At 35.6% G+C, this 19,561-nt stretch overlaps 2 protein-coding genes across 15 annotated transcripts in view; one reads left to right on the plus strand and one right to left on the minus strand.

Moving 5' to 3' along the window:
- The window catches only part of LOC127882102 (tumor protein 63-like), an 85,460-nt gene extending 77,342 nt beyond the window's left edge, over positions 1–8,118 (minus strand). The window contains exon 1 of the mRNA XM_052430536.1: positions 7,958–8,118. The gene's annotated coding sequence lies outside the window, so the exon portion shown is untranslated. The remainder of the gene's footprint in view (positions 1–7,957) is intronic.
- The window catches only part of LOC127882103 (arylsulfatase I-like), a 147,414-nt gene that overhangs the window by 50,376 nt on the left and 77,477 nt on the right, over positions 1–19,561 (plus strand). The window contains exon 1 of one of the 14 annotated variants that reach the window (XM_052430556.1): positions 9,940–10,348. The exons of the other annotated variants lie outside the window; for them this stretch is intronic. The gene's annotated coding sequence lies outside the window, so the exon portion shown is untranslated. Of the gene's footprint in view, positions 1–9,939; positions 10,349–19,561 lie in introns of those variants that run through there. 14 annotated transcript variants of the gene reach the window in all.

Raw genomic sequence — 19,561 nt, forward strand, 5'->3', positions numbered from 1 at the left:
TTTGAAACTGACATGGGTCGTTTAAGACATAATCGATGGGTAACCGTTGGTTATTGCGGTAATAACCAACGGTATGGAGTTCCGATGCATTGGAATTAAACCACGAGGGCGTAGCTTGAGTGGTTTGATAACAAGCATCGGAACGACATACCGTTGGTTATTACCGCAATAACCAATGGTAACCCGTCTATTATTTCGATTCTAACACGATTTCATTAATAAGTTATCCGCGATTTAAAGATTCTAAATGATAATTGTATTAACCGAACGTTCTCCACTTTACCGTGAAAATGTGATGTCACCACAACAATTAAAATCAAATGACGTCGTCTTCATTCATAGACAGTGCACGGACAATCAAAGTAACGTCACTTAAAACAACCATTGGTACATCGGGGTAATAACCAACAGTAGTTTTCCTTCTTTGTATATAGAAAACAAGTAACGTGCCGTGGTAGAATTTAGTTTTGACTTTAGTGACTTAGCCGATTTGTAGGATGCACAAACATTCTTGCATGATGTAAGTTTTATAGTTGACATTTTAAAAAAACCAGTCATCATGTTCCATCCTATAATGTGGATCAACATCGCTGGCATTTGTTTTGCAAACAATTTTCTGTAACGCTCGAATAGGTGTGGCTTGAATCCTTTTTTGTTTACTAACCACAAGCACCAGTTGTAAGTATAATTAGACACGCGTAGCATTTCATTTAGGACTCATTTTGTACGTTTAGTAGGACGTAGTCCAACCGAGAACGATGTTAGAAATTTATCTGGATGTGTCTTTTGCTTTTTAACACTAGCAGACTGTAACAATTGAATCACATCGCAATCAGTTTTCTCGTGATTAATCAAATCCTTTCTTCTTATGTACTCCCACCAATACCACATACTCTTGTGTTTGTGGACGTTTGCAGGCCATCCCACAACGTCAATTGATCTAGTTTTCGTTTCATGGCTGTACAATACAAAGCAACACAGAAATTCGTTTGCTTATATACAAATATTTTTAATACTCTGATATCGGGGCGATATGAATGAAACCGTATCCCGACTCAAATGGGTTAAAGAGTAATGTACACAAAAGGCAAAATTTGCTATTTCCACTCTTACACAGTTTTCATTGAGTCTTCACCAATCTTTCTGCAAATGTTTGTTGGCAAAACAACAAGGCAAACAATAATTAACAGATATTCTTTAGTCAGGCTTTTATAGTTATTTCTCTGTGTTTACAAAAATTTGATACATTTGCAGTTTCAATTACTTATTAACATATCACAGAATTTTCACCAAACATTCCAGATCTGTTTGTTTCCATTAATTGGATGTCAAGTTTGATTCATTCATTCAATCCTCTCTGTGCCGTCTGGTGCTTCAGGCGACAGCAAGGGAGCGCGACTTTGGTCTGCTGTTGCGGGTCCTGTCTGCAGAGTGAGGCCTCTGTTCTTGAGCTCTTGCTCCACGGTTCAGCGCCACGTCTCTTTCGGTTGTCCACGGTTTCTTTTCCCCTGTGGAGTCCATCTCAGTGATACCCTGGGTAGCAAGTAGGGTGGCATTCTGCAGACGTGGCCTTGCCATCTCCATCTCCTCAAAGCGATGGTCTGAGCGATGCTGTTTTCGCCAGCTCTTCCACGCAGTTCCATGTTCATGATCATGTTTGGCCAGAAGACTTTCATGATCCGTCGCAGGCACTTGTTCTGGAAGACTTCCAGTTTGCGCTCGATGGTAGCAGTGGTCTTCCGGCACTCAGACCCATATAGAAGGACGTTGAGCACGTTGCTCTTGACGATGCGGAGCTTGGTGTGCATGCTAAGACTTGTGGTCCTCCAGATGGGCTTCAGCATTGCGAAGGCTTGGTTGGCTTTGCTGATTCTCGTGTTGATCTCCCTTGCACAGTCTCCATCTGTGGTGACCTTGCTGCCCAGGTAAATGAACTCGTCCACATCTTGCAGAGGCTAGTCATTGATGGTGATTGGGTAGCCCACTCTGGTGTTCTTCCTCATGACCTGAGTCATTCCAATGTTGACCCTGAGACCAATGGTGCTTGCTGACAGTGCCAACTGTCGTGTCTTCTGCTGGATGTCCTCGCTCCTGCTAGCAAGTAGACCGATATCGTCAGCGTAGTCCAGGTCATCTAGCAGCAAGGTCAGCGTCCACTGTGTTCCTTGCTTCCTTCACTCTGTGGTGCAGTGCATGATCCAGTCAATTGATATTAAAAGGAGCGGCAAGAGTTTACATCCTTGTTTCACTCCAGTTTCCACCTTGAATGGTTCAGTGAGCTGGTTGTTGTGGATGACTCTGCACTGAAAGTTTTTGTACAGGGACCTGATGACATTTACAAGTTCCTGAGGGATGCCATAATGTTGCAGAATCTTCCAGAGGGAGTCTCAGTGTAGGCTGTCGAAGGCCTTCTCAAAGTCAACAAAAAAACACGTAGAGGGATCCATTCCATTCATGGGACTGCTCAAGGATTTGCCTCAGGACGAAGATGTGGTTGATGCAGGACTTGCCTTCCCTGAAGCCTGCCTGTTCCTGGCGAAGTATACCATCCACTGCTGATGTGATTGCATTGGAGGATGATGCAGCTAAAGATCTTACTGGTGAGATATAGTAAAGTGATGCCTCGCCAGTTGTTACAGTTACCCAGGTCTTCTTTCTTTGGCAGTTTGACGATGGTGCCAGTTTTCCAGTCGCTTGGCACTTCTTCACTGTCCCAAATCTTTTGAAGAATCTGAGAAAGAAGCAGCGGCGTCACTTTGTTTTCTGCTTGCAGAACCTCAGGGCACACTCCATCGTCGCCAGGCGCCCTCCCATTCTTCAGCTTATGGAAGTCTGAGTTCTTCCTGACAAGATGATGACTTCTTCAGAACTCACCTTCTGCTTGCCAGAGCCTTCTTGCTTCTGGTACTCCCATAAGGGTCAGGTTGTATCGAATCAGCTCACTCACCACTTGCGCTAGCTTTCCAGTCTGATAGAGTGTTCACACGTTCCAACATCCAACTCTGATCCATTGCTTTGGTGTCAAGAGTTCCGCTATCGGGATGGGGACGTCCTTGCGACTTTGATCCCCATCCTTCATAAGTCCAGTTGCCTGGTCTGCTTCGCTCCCGACACAGTTTGTCGCTTGTTCTCCTTGTAGTCGTTTCCATAGCAAGCATTTTTTCACAGGGTGGGGTTACCAGCCCCTCGCTCAACCCTCCTCCTTTTTCAGCGCGGGCTTGGGAAGTCCTTGGTGGAGTTGTCAAGTTTGATTACCAGCCAAATAATTTCTTACAAATAAATAACTTCCAAATGGACCCACTTTTCACATCTTTGTTTTATTTTTGGTTAAACTGTTATATGCATGTGAAGTCATCTAATTTACTTTTTTAGTGTTTTACAAAAATACCTTCTACTTATACCAATATGAGCAGAGTTGTGCCTGTGGAAGTCATGATATGATATGGGCCGTGCTCTCTGAAAAGGGGCTTTAATGCATGTGTGTAAAGGGTTGTCAAAGATTAGCCTGTGCAGTCCTTACAGGCTTATCAGGGACGACACTTTTCCCTGTTACAATATTTTTTGTTTAAAGAAAGTCTCTTCTTAGCAAAAATTCAGTTTAGGCGGAAAGTATTGTCCCTGATTAGCCTGTGCAGACTGCTAATCTGGGATGACACTTTACGCACATGCATTAAACCCCCATTTCACAGAGCACAGCTCAAAATGTTGCCGCATTCCATTCTTCTAGAAAGATAGGAATGTATAATTCATTGGAGATAACATATTGTTCTATAGATTCGTAGATTCGAATGGAAATATTCAAATACTGTAGTGGCACTTATACTACCGCTTATAATTAAAGTTGTTGCAGCTGCTTTAACATTGTAATGCACATTAGGACAAGAATAAGAGTAGTCATCATCTTCCTTTAATTTTGTCCTAGATTTCTCCTTGCTTATCTTTAAGAAACAGCAATTGATATATGTCAATGCAATCTCATTGCATAACCAAAGTATACAATGAATTTTACACCTTTGTTATTATGTTTTGAAAGTACCTGACACTAATCTGTTCTACCTGAATTAGCATCACAATAGCGTGTTTATTGCAGCCATTCTTAGCCAGTTAAAATATTAATTTGGTAAGAACAACTTTGCAATCCATTTTGTATGTTTCTGAAAACAGTTGTTGGGTTAATGGCACCTGTCAGGCTTATTCTATGGAAGGGAGATTAATCAAATTTCAATTTATGTTATAAAATGTAGGTTTTCTTTGTTTATTTTAATCTTATCAATGTAGCAGTTCATGACAGGCATATATATATATATATATATGTATATGTGTAATTTATAAACAGATTAACAATCAATCCAATTAGTCTTATTATATTGTTGTTGCTGTTTTTCTGTTATGTGAATGTGAATTCAATACACCTCTACAGTATGAATCATACCATAATTGCATGATAGGAAAAATACATATTATAACGAAATCACCTGCAAATAGGTATACAAATTATAACAATTATTACTTTCACTTTCTAAAGAAAATAATAGAAAATATAAAAAAGCTTCAAAACTTACACGAAAAACTGTGTTAAGACATTTAAATTTAATTATTAGTATATTTTGAGTTCATTTCAACAAGAGTGATTCAAAAGAACTCTGCTCGTTAAGAACGTTAATAAAAGAAAAAATCTATGCTAATCCTGTCATTTACTTAATTTGAAAATTTGAAAGATTTGCATTTATAATTTTTTTTATTATTTATTCTTATTTATCTATTATGAAACATAATGTACTCTTACAAAAATAGAACCCATTAATATATTCTTTATGTGAAATTTGACTATAACTGTACTATGATTTGCAAATGTTTTATTTTTATATAACTGTGCTTAATTAAAACAAAATCTGTAAAACTCTGATCTTTGTACTTACATTTTAGCTTCATCATATGCCTGTCTTTCCACGAAAGAAATAGAAATCAAGGTCCAAACATCCGTATCCAATGTAAATAATACATAAAATTGGAGGCTTCATTGGGTTTTGCCATCAGACTTCTGTAAATTCAAATCTGATTTGCTCGTTTAAATCTTACAAAGTTTGAAAATTCAGAAATTCGATCATCTTTTCCACTGTAAATTGAAAATTATACATCGAACGTGATAGGCAAAATAATGAAGGTGACCCGGTAATAAAATATGAGATGTTATAGATATAATTTAAAAGCAGGGTGTATTAAATTAAGAGTCAAATGAGCTGTTTAAATGATGGGATCTTTTGTTAGGGGATGCAAGCAAAGGCTTTGAATTTCTTCATTTTGCCTCCCTGCTGGAAAGGCTAATAAAGCGTGACAAGGCATATACAAATTGTTAAATTGTGCTTTACACAATGAACCACAAAATACAGAACGTTTCAGTGATAAATGGGAAAATTTGACATTATACATTTTGTTTATGTAAATAGCTATTTTTACTTCTAAGAAAAGCCTGCAATCCGTTTACAAATTTATGTTTTCAGTTTATATAAATACTTTATTTATTTATTTTTTTAAACAGAGCCTTATTTACAAATTTCTGAACAAAAGATTGATGTTTAATGTTTATTTGTGTCAGTAGAAAAGTTTTTATTTTTAGTCACACATTTTTTAATGAAAATGCAGTAAGGTCATCCTTCAAGGTCAAAGGTCAAATATACGGCTTCAAAGCGGCGCATTATAGGGGGCATTGTGTTACTGACGAACACATCTCTTGATCTCTCATAAACTTGAATAGTGGATTGCATTTTTTTGTCTTTAATCTGGAAAACATTTTGAAATTAAGACCTTAATGCTATTTAGTCATCAGTTTTCACACTTTTTAAAAGTATGTTTTTATTGTCTTGTGGTTTAGACTAAAAAAATATGTTTATAAATAATTAAATAACAAACCTCAAAATGTTCTTTAAAGAAATGTTCATGCTGACAGGTCACATTAAGCCATCATAAAAAATTAGAGGTTATATTTATGTCTTTTGGCCATGTTTTAAATGTTTGGTACTGTTACCTTTTATTCTTGCAACATCTTTTATTGAGTCCCTTCCTGGTTTAAGTGCCTCTTTCTAAGTAAAATGGCACGCTCGTGACATAAATTTGTTACTTAGTCATAACAGGGAAGAGGTTGTATGGCCGCCTGCTTATTTAAGTTACGAGAGCACTTATGTCTAGATAGTGAGGGGTCTTGGATTCAATACCTGGACTGGCCTAACTATGTTCTCACCCTGAGATATAGTTACTTCAGTCAGGTGAGCACTTATGTCTAGATAGGGAGGGGTCTCAGATTCAAAACCTGGACTGGCTGGCCTAACCATGTTCTCACACTGGGACATTGTTACTTAAGTCAAGAGAGCACTTATGTCTAGATAGTGAGGGGTCTTGGATTCAATACCTGGACTGGCCTAACTATGTTCTCACACTGAGATATAGTTACTTCCGTCAGATGAGCACTTATGTCTAGATAGTGAGGGGTTTCAGATTCAAATATTTTGCCTTACTATGTTTTTACACTGAGACATTGCTGTCAGGTAGGCAAATAGTACTCTTTGATCTAATATGTTCATGGGAAGCAAACTGATCAGAACAAATACTGGGCAAGACTTGAACCTCCGTAACCTCTTCACAGTTAACAAACACCTTCACCTGTTTGATGCCTGCAGTTTCAACTTGATTATGCCGAAATGCACTATTAAGTGTTTTAAAATAAAGTTTTGTTGAGCCTCGCTGTTGTAAAGCTGGGCTTAATGCATGTGCATTAAGTGTCGGCCCAGATTAGCATGTGTACCCAGAACAGGCTGATCAGGGTCAACACTCTCTGCCTAAATTGAATTTTCTGTAAGAAAATACTTATTCTACACAAAAATTACATAAAACCAGAAAGTGTTGTCCCTGGGTAATCTGCGATGACTCTTTACAGACATGCATTAAGCCCAGTTTTTCCGGAACTCCAAGGATCAAATAACAGTGTCTAAAGACGGGATCTGAACCAGCAGATGGATTGCCATAAAAACTTTACCATACCTTGAATCACTGCTGCCTTAAAAATTATTCTGTACAATTTACAGTAAGTTACATATATTTGTACAACGTATAACACTGTTTATGTTTTAATTGAATGATGCATTTACATTCTGTTGACATTCCTACATTGAATATGGAAGAATATTTAAACGTATGCGCTATTTGATATGAGAGGAAATAAACAATTACACCATAATGACTGAAAGGGACTCACAGTCAACCACGACGACAAGGAAAAGAAAAGTTGTAAAATACCGTATTTTTTTACAATTATTAGTTTATATTGATTAAAATATCACGACTGGTATATAACATTACTTGAAAAAAGTTGTTAGGTTTTCATATTTTCAGTATATTTGGTAATAAACTTTACTGCGTATGACTACCAGGTAACTGCCAGTTAACTATAAATAACGCCAGTAGATTGATCATCATCCTCACGTGGTAAACCCAGGAATGCAAGCTGTGCATGCGTAGTGAATTGTATATATTTTATATATAAAATGATCAATCTATTTGCGTTAATTATTGTGGGTATATCGCTATGTCACCTATTTTGGCGATGTTCTTTCGATTTCACATCGCGAAATTCTATTACCGAATATACTGAAAAAATGAACTTTTTTCAAGTAATGTAATTACCAGTCGTGATATTTTAATCAATATAGACTAAAAATTGTAAAAACATACGGTATTTTAGAACTTTTCTTTTTTCGTCATTCGTGGTTGACAGTCCCTTTAAGTGTCAAAAAATAAATAATTAATGATGGATTAATCAATTATGCAGGTTTTACCATGGAATTGTTTCAATATAATCACTTCTAAAGAATTGTTGTTGTTGTTTTTCTCCTGATATTTCAGTTTTTGTTTCAAACATAATAAGCTTCTCTATATTTATAAACATTCTTTTAAAAAGACCTACCTTTCACCAAATGGCTTCATATTTGTTAGCATTAAAAAAGCACTTAATTTTAAATAAATGCGTCCATTTTCAGAAAAATTGCACCGAGCACATGGTCACTGCATACTGTTATTATCACAATCATAAACCATTGAGCTTGCAATTTTCAACGATTTCGCAAAATCTGATAACAGGGTTGATACACAGGTTTCTATTTATTGTTGTGTTTCAGCTTAAGATAATTTCAAGTATTTTGTAGGTAAACTTCAGTGATTTATACAGTCCATGCTGGGTTGGAGATATTAAAATCAGTTTTTATGACTTTACATTGTTAGGGGATACAGTGGTCACATTTCTATTAAGTTAATGTCAATGACATTTTCCCAACTGGAAGTTTTTAATATTAATCTTGAATAAACATCAGACAGACATCCTGATATTTTTAAATAATGTAATTTGAAAGGTGTTATGTTAAATTTATGTAAATAAGTTTTTTTTAGTTTAACCATTAAACATTTATAGATCCCTTAACGAGATACAGTTTATATATTGCTCAACAGAAAGAAGTTTATGAATAACTTTGCTAGTAAAAGTTTATAGATTGCTTGACCAGTAGACGTTGATAACTGGTAACTGGTAGAAGTTTTGTAGATTGCTCAAATGGTAGAAGTTTGTAGATTGCTCAAATGGTTGAAGTTTGTACATCAATCAAATGGTAGAAGTTTTGTAAATCACTCAAATAGAAAAAGATTTGTAGATCAGTCAACTGGTGGGAGTTTGGAGATCATTCAACTGGTAGAAGTCTGGAGATCACTCAACTTGTAGAAGTTTGTAGATTACTCAACTGGTAGAAGTTTGTAGATTACTCAACCGGTAGAAGTTTGTAGATCACTCAAATGATAGAAGTTTTTAGATCACTCAACTGTTAAAAGTTTGTAGGTCACTCAAATAGTAAAAGTTTTGTAGATCACTTAACTGGTGGAAGTTTGTTGATCACTAAACTGATAGAAGTTTGTTGATCACTCAACTAGTAGACGTTTGTAGATCACTTAACTGGTGGAAGTTTGTAGATCACTCAACATGTAGAAGTTTGTAGATCACTCAAATGGTAGAAGTTTGATGATCACTAAACTGATAGAAGTTTGTTGATCACTCAACTAGTAGACGTTTGAAAATAACCCAACTGGTAGAAGTTTGTAGATCACACAAATGGTAGAAGTTTACAAATCACTCAAAAAGTAGAATTTTATAGATCACTTGACTTGCAGAAACTTTAATAGCTTGAATTGTTGAAGTTCATAATCTTATGCTTGACTAGTAGAATTGTATGGATCACTCTTCCAGTAGAAATGTATAGATTGCTCTAGTTGTCAAAGTTTATAGTTTTGGGCTCAAGTTTTAGAATTTTATAGATTGCTATGCAAGTAGAAATGTACAGTATTGACACTAGTAGAATTTTATAGATTGCAATGCTAGTAGAAATGTATGAGTATTTCCACTATTAGAATTGTATTGATTGCTATGCTAGTAGAAATGTATAGTATTGTCACTAATAGAAATTTTATAGATTGCTATGCTAGTAGAAATTTATATTATTGCCACTATAAGAATTTTATAGATTGCTATGCTAACTTAGAAATGTATAGTATTAACAATATTAAAATTCTATAGATTGCTATGCCAGTAGAAATGTATGGTATTGCCGCTATTAAAATTTTATAGATTGCTATGCTAGTAGAAATGTATAGTATTGCCATTATTAGAATTTTATATATTGCTATGCTAGTAGAAATGTATAGTATTGCCAATATTAGAAGTTTATAGTTTGATATGCTAGTAGAAATGTATATTATCTCACTTGATTAGTTGAATTTTCTAGATCACTAGATGTAGAATGTTTTAAATCGCTTGACTTGTAGAAATTTTATAGTTTGGATTTCTGTTTGCCCAAAGCTGTTATTTCACATTTTTTATGAAAATTTATTTCACATTGATTGATCAAATCAATGTCAAGCATTTACAGGTGAGTTTGTTTTTTCTGTGCAAATAGAAAAGTATGTTACGTCAAAGGAAACAAACAACTGATAAAACAACAACAACAAACCTTTCATGTATGAACAATAATAACATCTTTGTATTTTAAATTCTTCTCTCGTACTGACTGGATTATCAGTCTAATAATTACATGTTATGAACAGGCTGCGAATGCCAACAAAGTCATTATTTATGACCTTATGATTTTTCATTCAGTAACATGCAAATCATATCACAGTTGTTCATGGATCTTCAACCTTTGTTCTTTTCCATCATGCATTTCAGACATGACATTATAGTTGAATGCAAACATTTATTATTTATACACTATTGTTGTTAAAATAATATTAAATGTTACATGGGCTGTGTGTGGTTGTGGTGAGTAATTTATTGGGCACCATTTATTCTGTTTTGTTTCAATAACATAAATTTTAAATTGATCCCTGCCTATTTTATGCCGTTTTACCAAATTTAATTTTGCATAATGCCAGTAAGAAGCTTCACATCAGAGTGGTGTCCCTTAAAAATAACACTAAATAAGCATTGAGTTATATTCCAGTGTTGTTTTTTTGTTCAAATTCGGGGCCTGTATTCTGCTCCATTCCCAATGGTGAAAAATAATATATTTTTATGCCCCTGAAGGTTTCAGGGGCATATAGTGATCGCACTGATCGTCTGTCCGTCACACTTTAAAAAAAATGCTCATAACTTTTATGTGGCTTCAGATGTAAACTTCATATTTGGTATGCATGTGTATATGGACAAGACCTTTCCATACTCACACACATTTTGACCCCATTGACATTGCACTTAGGGTCCGCTCATAACTTCTATGTTGCTTCAGATGTAACATTCATATTTGGTATGCATGTGTATATGGACAAGGCCATTCCATACGCACACAAATTTTGACCCCTTTGTCATTGACCTTGAACTTGGGGTCTGCGTTTAGGTTTCGAAATCTGCATTTAGGTTTCGAACAATGCTCATAACTTCTATGTCGCTTCAACTGTAACCTTCATATTTGGTATGCATGTGTTTATGGACAAGGCCTTTCCATACACACACAAATTTTTACCCCTTTTACCTTGACCTTGAATTTAAGGTCCGCATTTAGGTTTCGAAATCTGCCTTTAGGTTTCAAAATTGCTCATAAGAAGTACCTTTATATTTGGTATGCATGTGTATATGGACAAGGCCTTTCCATACAAACACACATTTTGACCCGTTTGACCTTGACCATCAACTTAGGGTCTGCCTATAGGTTTTGAAATCTGCATTTAGGTTTCGAAAAATGCTCATAACTTCTATGTTGTTTCAGATGTAACCTTCATATTTGGTATGTATGTGTATATGGAAAGACCTTTTCAGACACACACACACAAATCTTGACCCCTGTGGCCATGACCTTGAAGTTTGGGACGGCATTTAGGTCTCAAAAATTTGTTTTGTATTTAGCTTTCAAAGCATATGTCATCCTATAGAGACAGCTCTTGTTTCCAAATGGAACCTTAAAATGCCCAATGTTTGTGAGTTTTCAACATTTGGTTCATCAAAAAAGTGCATTTTTTTCCAATCCAAAGGGACCCGGCCCCCTTCCCCCCAATAAACACTATTAATTCTGCTATCCTAGTGGGTTTACAGATTTCAATCATTTTCTATTAATCTTCATCATTAGAGCTTGCAAGATCATTTTTGCCTTAGCAGATTATTTGTTCTATGCTCTACTGTGCATTATCTAAAATAATCTGCATTACATTGAACAATCTCAGAAATGGCATTCAGCTAAACTTGCTAATCAGGTAACAAACTACACCACAAGATGGCCACTGGAGCTCAAAGAATCAAAGTACTGGTGTGACGATGCTTTTGAAGAGGATGGATATAAAACATCAATTTAAGTTTATCTATATCACCACAATTGTGTATGTTGATACGAACATTTTGGGTATGAAAAAAAATTTGGTATGAAAAAAAATTGGGTACGAAACATTTTTAGTACCAAACAAATTTAGGGGTATGGGGATGTAGTACCCGTGGGTAACTTGACTCTTTGAGCGAAACTGAGGCAGGTCACATTCTTGATCAAATCTAACGAGAAATATCTTAAAACAGATAATCAGCGTGTATTTTTCTGTACCACTTTTCGTAAAAACTTTCTATTATAATAAAATGTTTGTGGGTTATTAAAATTACGTTTCAGCAGATATATACAAAACACAACATGATCGTTAATAATAATAACACATGTACATTATACCCTACCTTTATTTCGTTGTTTACGTTCTTAATATAATGATGTGATATGTACGGACGTGATTTCACATGCCCATGAACATGGATATATGCTTTTTTCCTGTTGAATATTGTTTGTTAATTTAAGTTCAATACGCATAGGCATGTTTGTTCATTAAGTATGGCAATACTTTCATGATGATTCTCGAAAGTAGGTATGAGCACATAGCCGGACCAGGTGAGCTCAATCATAAGAGCACTTGACTATCCGAGTTCGCCCAGGAACATATGGATAAGTTAACCCACCAAAGCGATATGACCTTATACATGTATATTCGGAAATCTAACAATCAAACGAATTATCAAACATGGTATGTACACTTAGGTGGTTGTGTAATTTCTGTTAGAATATCATATTAAATATGTAAATTTAAAATGATTGTGTCCGCACTTGAGTTTGTTGCCTTGTTTAAGTCTATACGTGCCTAGGCTGCACCCAGTGTGTGTATTTGTGTTTTTCCAAGGTTATGAGTTACCTCCGCTCGAGGCTGCATAATGTTGGGACCCGGAGTGTGTCCAGCACTCCTACCTAATAAGCTTAGATTGACGACAATTGGGACGAACTTTGAATGATAGCTGCAATTTCCAGCTATTTTTTTTTTACTGAAATACTTTTTAATTTTTTATATGGTCTTGTGCTGTGGGGGGATAGGATTATTCGGAAAAAAACCACCTGTCCGGAATGGTGACCACAAAACAAACAAAAAATAACATGATGATTGCATCGGGAGCGGGAATCAAACCGGTGTCGTAGAGGTGAAAAAGCGAACGTCTTTAGCACTGCGCAAGCGGGACGGACAACTACGCATATAAATGTTGTTTTAGGCCACGACTTTTTTTTTTATTGGTTTACAAAAATTATTTTGAAAATGGTCCATCGGGCGGTCGAAAAAAAAAAAAAAAAAAAACATCATTGGAAAAAAAAGGTAATACTAATAACATCAGAACAAAGACAACATATCTTTTATAACCTTAACACAGAGACAAAAAATCAAATTATGCAATAAAACACATCTATATCTTCAAATGAAATGAGTCCTAAAAGCACCTTTTGTAACATCAGGCAATTTTAAACACTCCGTTACATGACATGCGTTCTTCTCCCATTAAAACGAAAAACTGCGCTTCATTTCCATAATTCGATGCGCACCATTACGCAATGCGATGCCCGTTGCATAAATCTTATATAAGATAAACTACTCATACACAAATTACCTGGTATGTGTTTGCTCTTACTCGACTTATGAGATCGTGCATGAAAAAAAATCGAGGTAGATCGATCCATGCGTCGTCGCGGTTATGTTTGTCAAAGTTGTTGTTGTCATGAAAACTCGTTGATTTACAAAGCAAAACGTCTTATTTGAACTGACGCGAATTAATTTAATCATATTTGTCAACTTCGCTTTTGCTTTATTTTGATAATTTAATCCAAAGTTTAATGTTAGCAAGTGTTTTTGTTTACTGGAATTGTAAACAAGGAGTCAGTTAAAGTCTTCCGAAAATGTGCAGCCTGTGTGAATTGACAGTTTGACGTCATCAAAGGAAAGCCGCTTTCTGTCGGAAGCAATAAAGCGACAAATTTCGCGCCGAAAAAATTGGCTTCCTTTGTCTAGCAATCAACATGCCGAACCAATCGTGTGTTTGTTTCTCAATTGCAATCCTCCAATTTAATAAAAGCACGTGCATAGCTCCGCCTTCGAATCTTTTGCAGAGAACAGAGGCGGAGTTTAACTGTTTATAATTGAGCAAGTGTTTTACGCAAGTTGAGTTCCGATTTGCCGAAATTACTCGGCCCTAAGCATTGAAACAAAATTCCTAAACACATATATCGTAAATAATGGCAGTGTTTTATTGGATTATTTATACTAATTATCAAATACTTTTTATCTACTATAATATCGGGTTTGTTTAATATAATTAACATGTTAAACAATATAGTTGCGTCACAGACTCGGAAATAAATTTTGATGGGGTCGACATTTTACTGACGCTGATTTTCTTATTGTCTGTAATTTTTACCCGAAATAAATTTTGAGAAGTGCCCATAAAAGGACTGGTACATAATGTGTCACATTGAAAAATATCCCGATCTCTGCAATATATGTGAACCAATCGGTGATTGTACGTACTTGATTTTATTCGCAACCGTACTCAAACCAGATCGATTTTTTTCTCGTTTCGCTCGTTTTGCAGTGCGGTCGGGAATAAAATATTTAAAAAAAAGACGATTTTCCGATTTTATTTTTTTCCCCATTTTCCAAAAATTAGGGTCGGCGGTTTTGTAAACCAAGAAATATAAAAGTCGTGGCCTTATCTATATATATCATTGCAGTGCAGCGTTTACAATTTGCAGGTTTGAAATTGTTCGAATTCTTTAGATTTGTGATCACGTAAAAAGTTAATTTTACATATTTTCATTTGCACTTTATTTACAAAATCAAGAACAAATATCAAACAAAATAGAGAAAATATATAGTTGTTTCATTGGTCCATAAAAATAAAATGGATGTAAAATTACTAATTTAAAGTAAACGTTTTGATACACTTACTGAATCTGTTTCCCCAGAATATGCTGTTCTATTAATATTTACCTTTATCAATGATAATCAGCGAGGAATGCCGATTAGAAAAATCGAGCTGTCTCAATCAGACTGGCTCGGTCTTTGACATAGGTCGCCATTGTGAAGAATTTTTTCATGGTATGATAACTTATGATGCTTCGCAGAATTGTCAAAAAGGAAAAATCTCCTCCTGCCCCTGCAACTTTGAGCTCAATGATGGGTCCTTTCACTTCTCATTGTGGACTCACTGGTTACAGCCTTTAACTCTCAGATACACTCTTATTGTGTTGTTCTTTAGAAAATCAAATTTAGTTTAAGCTCTTTTTAACCACAAGATTCAAGTTGTCAAGCCTTTATTTTCATCCCTAAGGTACTGATGAGCAGCAAACAGCAAAAAACCTGAACAGACTGTCTGAGTTACTTTCAGACTGTTCTGTAATTATGCTTGTTGCATATAGCAATGTTCTCTTTGCTTCTGGGCGGTACAGGGTTAACTTGTGGCCCTCTAATGTAACCTGCCAGAAAAATCCCAGACCACCAATAGGGATTGAACCTGCGACCTCCTGGTTGCAAGGAAGACACTCTTACCAAGTCGCTATAAAAGCAAGCTCATATAGCAAGGCAGAATAATTTCTCCTGCTTCACTAGAAAGAGGGTTGTTCCACATCTATAATCAAACTCCTCCTCAACCTTGTTGTAGCTGTCATTTTGTATGCACCCAGTTTTGCTGGGAGAAAATGAATGTCTTTGCCCACACTTAAATTTGCATTCAACAGACATTACTTCTTACTTTGCCTTCAATTTAGTATTAAACAATTATCAACATATTTATTAATTTCACACTACTCATGTGAAATTTATTGATTTCACACTATTGAACTATTACAATTCCCTAAGAACATAAAGTAATTTACCAAATCACTAGCATGTTTCTTTGTTTTTTCGGCGTAGCTCAGTTCAACATCACTTTTGACGTTAGATGACCTTCATTCATGATGAGGTCAGCAATTAATAAACCCGAATTGTGCACTGGCTAATAATACAAAAATCACCGTAAACATTGGTTACTGGTTCCCAGACTAAAACATTGGATGCATATCATTTGACCTGAAATATGAATATATTGTTAATTTAATTTACATGTAAATTACAATAAATTAAAAACCGTCATGATACAAAACATCCTCTAAACATTACATCGAAACGTTTCTCCTTAGTTTACGAAGCAGTATAGCATTAATCACATGTCTGTACAATTAAAAGAATCTATAGTTTACATGCCATAGCGGCCACACTAAACACTACAAAAACAGGCTAGATTGCACTTTACCGGTACGTTCGGTATATTCGGTATATTCGTCATAACGTGCAGCAGTTACATCATTAAGTGCAATAATAACAACATTACGTGCTGTTGCAACTTCTTTCCGTTCGGTACATTCGTCATTTTGTATAGTAGTTTTATCATTATGCGCTTTGCAAACGTCTGTACGTTCGGTACATTCGTGATTATGTGCAGCAGTTACATCATTATGTGCATTTGTAACAATATTACGTGCTGTGCAAATTCGTGACGAATGTACCGAACGGAAAGAAGTTTGCACAGCACCTAATGTTGTTACTGCTGCACGTAATGACGAATGTACCGAACGTAAAGACGTTTGCACAGCGCATAATGATAAAACTACTACGCATATTGAGTCATGAAAAATGTACTGAACGGAAAGAAAATTGCACAGCAGGTAATGTTGTTACTACTGCACATAATGAAGTAACTGCTGCACGTAATGACGAATGTACTGAACGTATTTAAGACGTTTGCACAGCACACAATGATAAAACTACTACACATAATGTTGAATGTACAGAGGGTCAAGAAGTTTGGACAGAACATAATGTTGTTACTACTTCGCGTAATGCTTAAACTACTGCGTACAATGACGAATGTACCGAGCGTAAAGAAAATTGCACAAAGCATTATGTATATTCCACTGAAAATAATGATTAATGTACTGCAAACAACAACAACAGTCATATGAAGTCAGTAATGGCGTTCCATACTGGTCGCTTCATTCCATCTCCTTTTACTGGTCACAAACATTACAACATCAACGCTGTATATCTTTTTAAAGATATTTCTTGTTATTTATAGCCCCTTTTTACATGTTTAGCTCTAAATTAAGTTTTAGAAGAAAAGGGAGAAAATGTATGTCCTATACAAATTGCAGGTTTCATAAACATCATCTGTTGTGTGCATTGTCTCTATGAGTATATGTAACAAGAAATATTTTATAAAGGAGATTCTGGGTTAATTGTGATCATTAGCCTTGAAAAGACTCAATAATTTATTAAAGCGTGCAGCTTCATTTAAATAATACTTAACGTGTATCACTTGTGTATCTTTCATGTGCCGTATTTTGCCAATAAAGTAAATTTTTAATTAACTTAAAAAAATAATTAATAAAGGAAGTTTTGGCAGAGAACACTTTCAGAAACATTTTGGAAGAAATTTAAAAATCAAATCAGTGGTGTTGTTTGTTTTTTTACAAAAAGGATTGTAAAATTGAAAAACTTTCATCCGGAACTCATGATTTTTAGCGAGGCTGTTTTCGGAGAAAACCCGAACTATTGTCATAGCCAGCTCGTCTTCCACCGTCTGCCGTCCGCCGTAGGCGTCGTGCTAAAACCTTAACATTGGCCATAACTTGTTAAATATTGAAGATTATTAAGCACCTTGATATTTGGCATGCATGTGTATCTCATGGAGCTGCCCATTTTGAGAGGTAAAATTTCAAGGTGAACATCATCCTTTAAGGTCTAGGGTCAAAAAAACAAAGTCAAGGGAAGTAATAAGCTTTAAATGGACATAGTTATCTGACCTGCCAACGTATATATTTTTGTTAAATAAATCAAAGCGGCGCAGTAGGCGGCACTGTGTTTCTGACAAACACATTGTGGTAAAAGGTCAAGGTCATCCTTTACGGTCTATGGTAAAAAATACAGATTTAAGGAAAGTAATAAGCTTTAAAAACGGAGAAAATTATTCAATATTTAACATAGCCACTTTATATATTTGGCATGCATGTGTATCTCATGGAGCTGCACATTTTGAGTGGTGAATCTACAGTCACGGTAGTGGCTTTTAATTATTTGCTACTAAAAATAGAGATTTGTTACAGACAATTATTTTCAAGGGAAGTAATTTATATAATTATAAATCTCATATTATATTATTTCCTTACCAAGAATTAAAGTTCTTTTCACAGTTACTGTACAGATTTATTATTTTGATTATTTACAACACAAATGATTGATTTGTCAAAGTTTTTTATGTCCCCCACCCACTATAGTGGGGGACACATTGTTTTTGCCCTGTCTGTTGGTCTGTACATTGGTCTGTTGGTCTGTTTGCTTGAACTTCAACATTTGCAATAACTTTTTCAATATTAAAGATAGCAACTTGATATTTGGCATGCATGTGTATCTCATGGAGCTGAACATTTTGAGTGGTGAAAGGTCAAGTCATCCTTCAAGGTCAGAGGTCAAATATATGTGGCCATAATTGCTCATTTTATGAATACTTTGGCAATATTGAAGATACCAACTTGATATTTGGCATGCATGTGTATCTCATAGAGCCGCACATTTTGAGTGGTGAAAGGTCAAGGTCATCCTTCAAGGTCAGAGGTCAAGTATATGTGGCCAAAATCGCTCATTTTATGAATACTTTGGCAATATTGAAGATACCAACTTGATGTTTGGCATGCATGTATATCTCAGGGAGCCGCACATTTTAGTGGTGAAAGGTCAAGGTCATCCTTCAAGGTCAAAAGTCAAACAAAACAAAACAAATTCAAAGCGGCTCAGAAGGGGACATAGTGTTTCTGACAAACACATTTTTCTTGTTTTTTAATGATATAATTATAATTTCTTTGATGTTCATTACATACCTGTGGACTTATGTCCATAGATACATGATCAACTCTGGCTATGATCTCTTTTAAACCACGTGCCTTGGTTGTCAGTGATGTCTGACATGGTCATAATTGACTGTGAGACCCTCTCCGCCCCCCCCCCCCCCCCACACTCCCTGGTTGGATTGGACAAAATTCAAGGGAAGTATTAACCTTTAAAGGGAGATGATTTCTATACCTGCCAAATGATAAATAGAAATGTTATTTCAATGCGGCGCAGTAGGGGGCATTGTGTTTCTGACAAATATATCTCTTGTTGGGTCAATAGGTCAAAGGTCAAGGTCTCTGTGACTTCTAAAAAAAAAAAAAAAAAAAAAATGACAAGCTTTTGCAGCCTAGCGTGATACTGTGACCTCTTATGCAGTGCTCCTTTTTTCAATGGAAATATGAATAACATGTCTATTGTAAAAAACAATTTGTGAAGAACATCTGCTATAGACAAAGCTAAAATGATACAGTGCTTTAGATCTTTATGTCTTGGTCCATATGCCCTTTGCCCATAAATTGTTAGTATGATTTACCATTGTGGTTGGATTTAATCTGTTCTCAAGTGAATGGAGGGATTAAATTAAACAAACAGTCATATCTAATTGTTTTAGCTATACTCTATCTGCCTCAGTATAGTATTGATAACAAAGGTTGATTACCAAAACAGTACAGCCACTGTTAGGTAGCTCATTGTGATATAAGTATTGCTAGGTCCATCAATGATAGAATTAAAGGGGCGTGTCAATGGTTATTTCCTCAAATATATTGATAAT

This window comes from Dreissena polymorpha, chromosome 5 (genome assembly GCF_020536995.1).
Source record: "Dreissena polymorpha isolate Duluth1 chromosome 5, UMN_Dpol_1.0, whole genome shotgun sequence".
NCBI classification, from domain to species: domain Eukaryota; kingdom Metazoa; phylum Mollusca; class Bivalvia; order Myida; family Dreissenidae; genus Dreissena; species Dreissena polymorpha.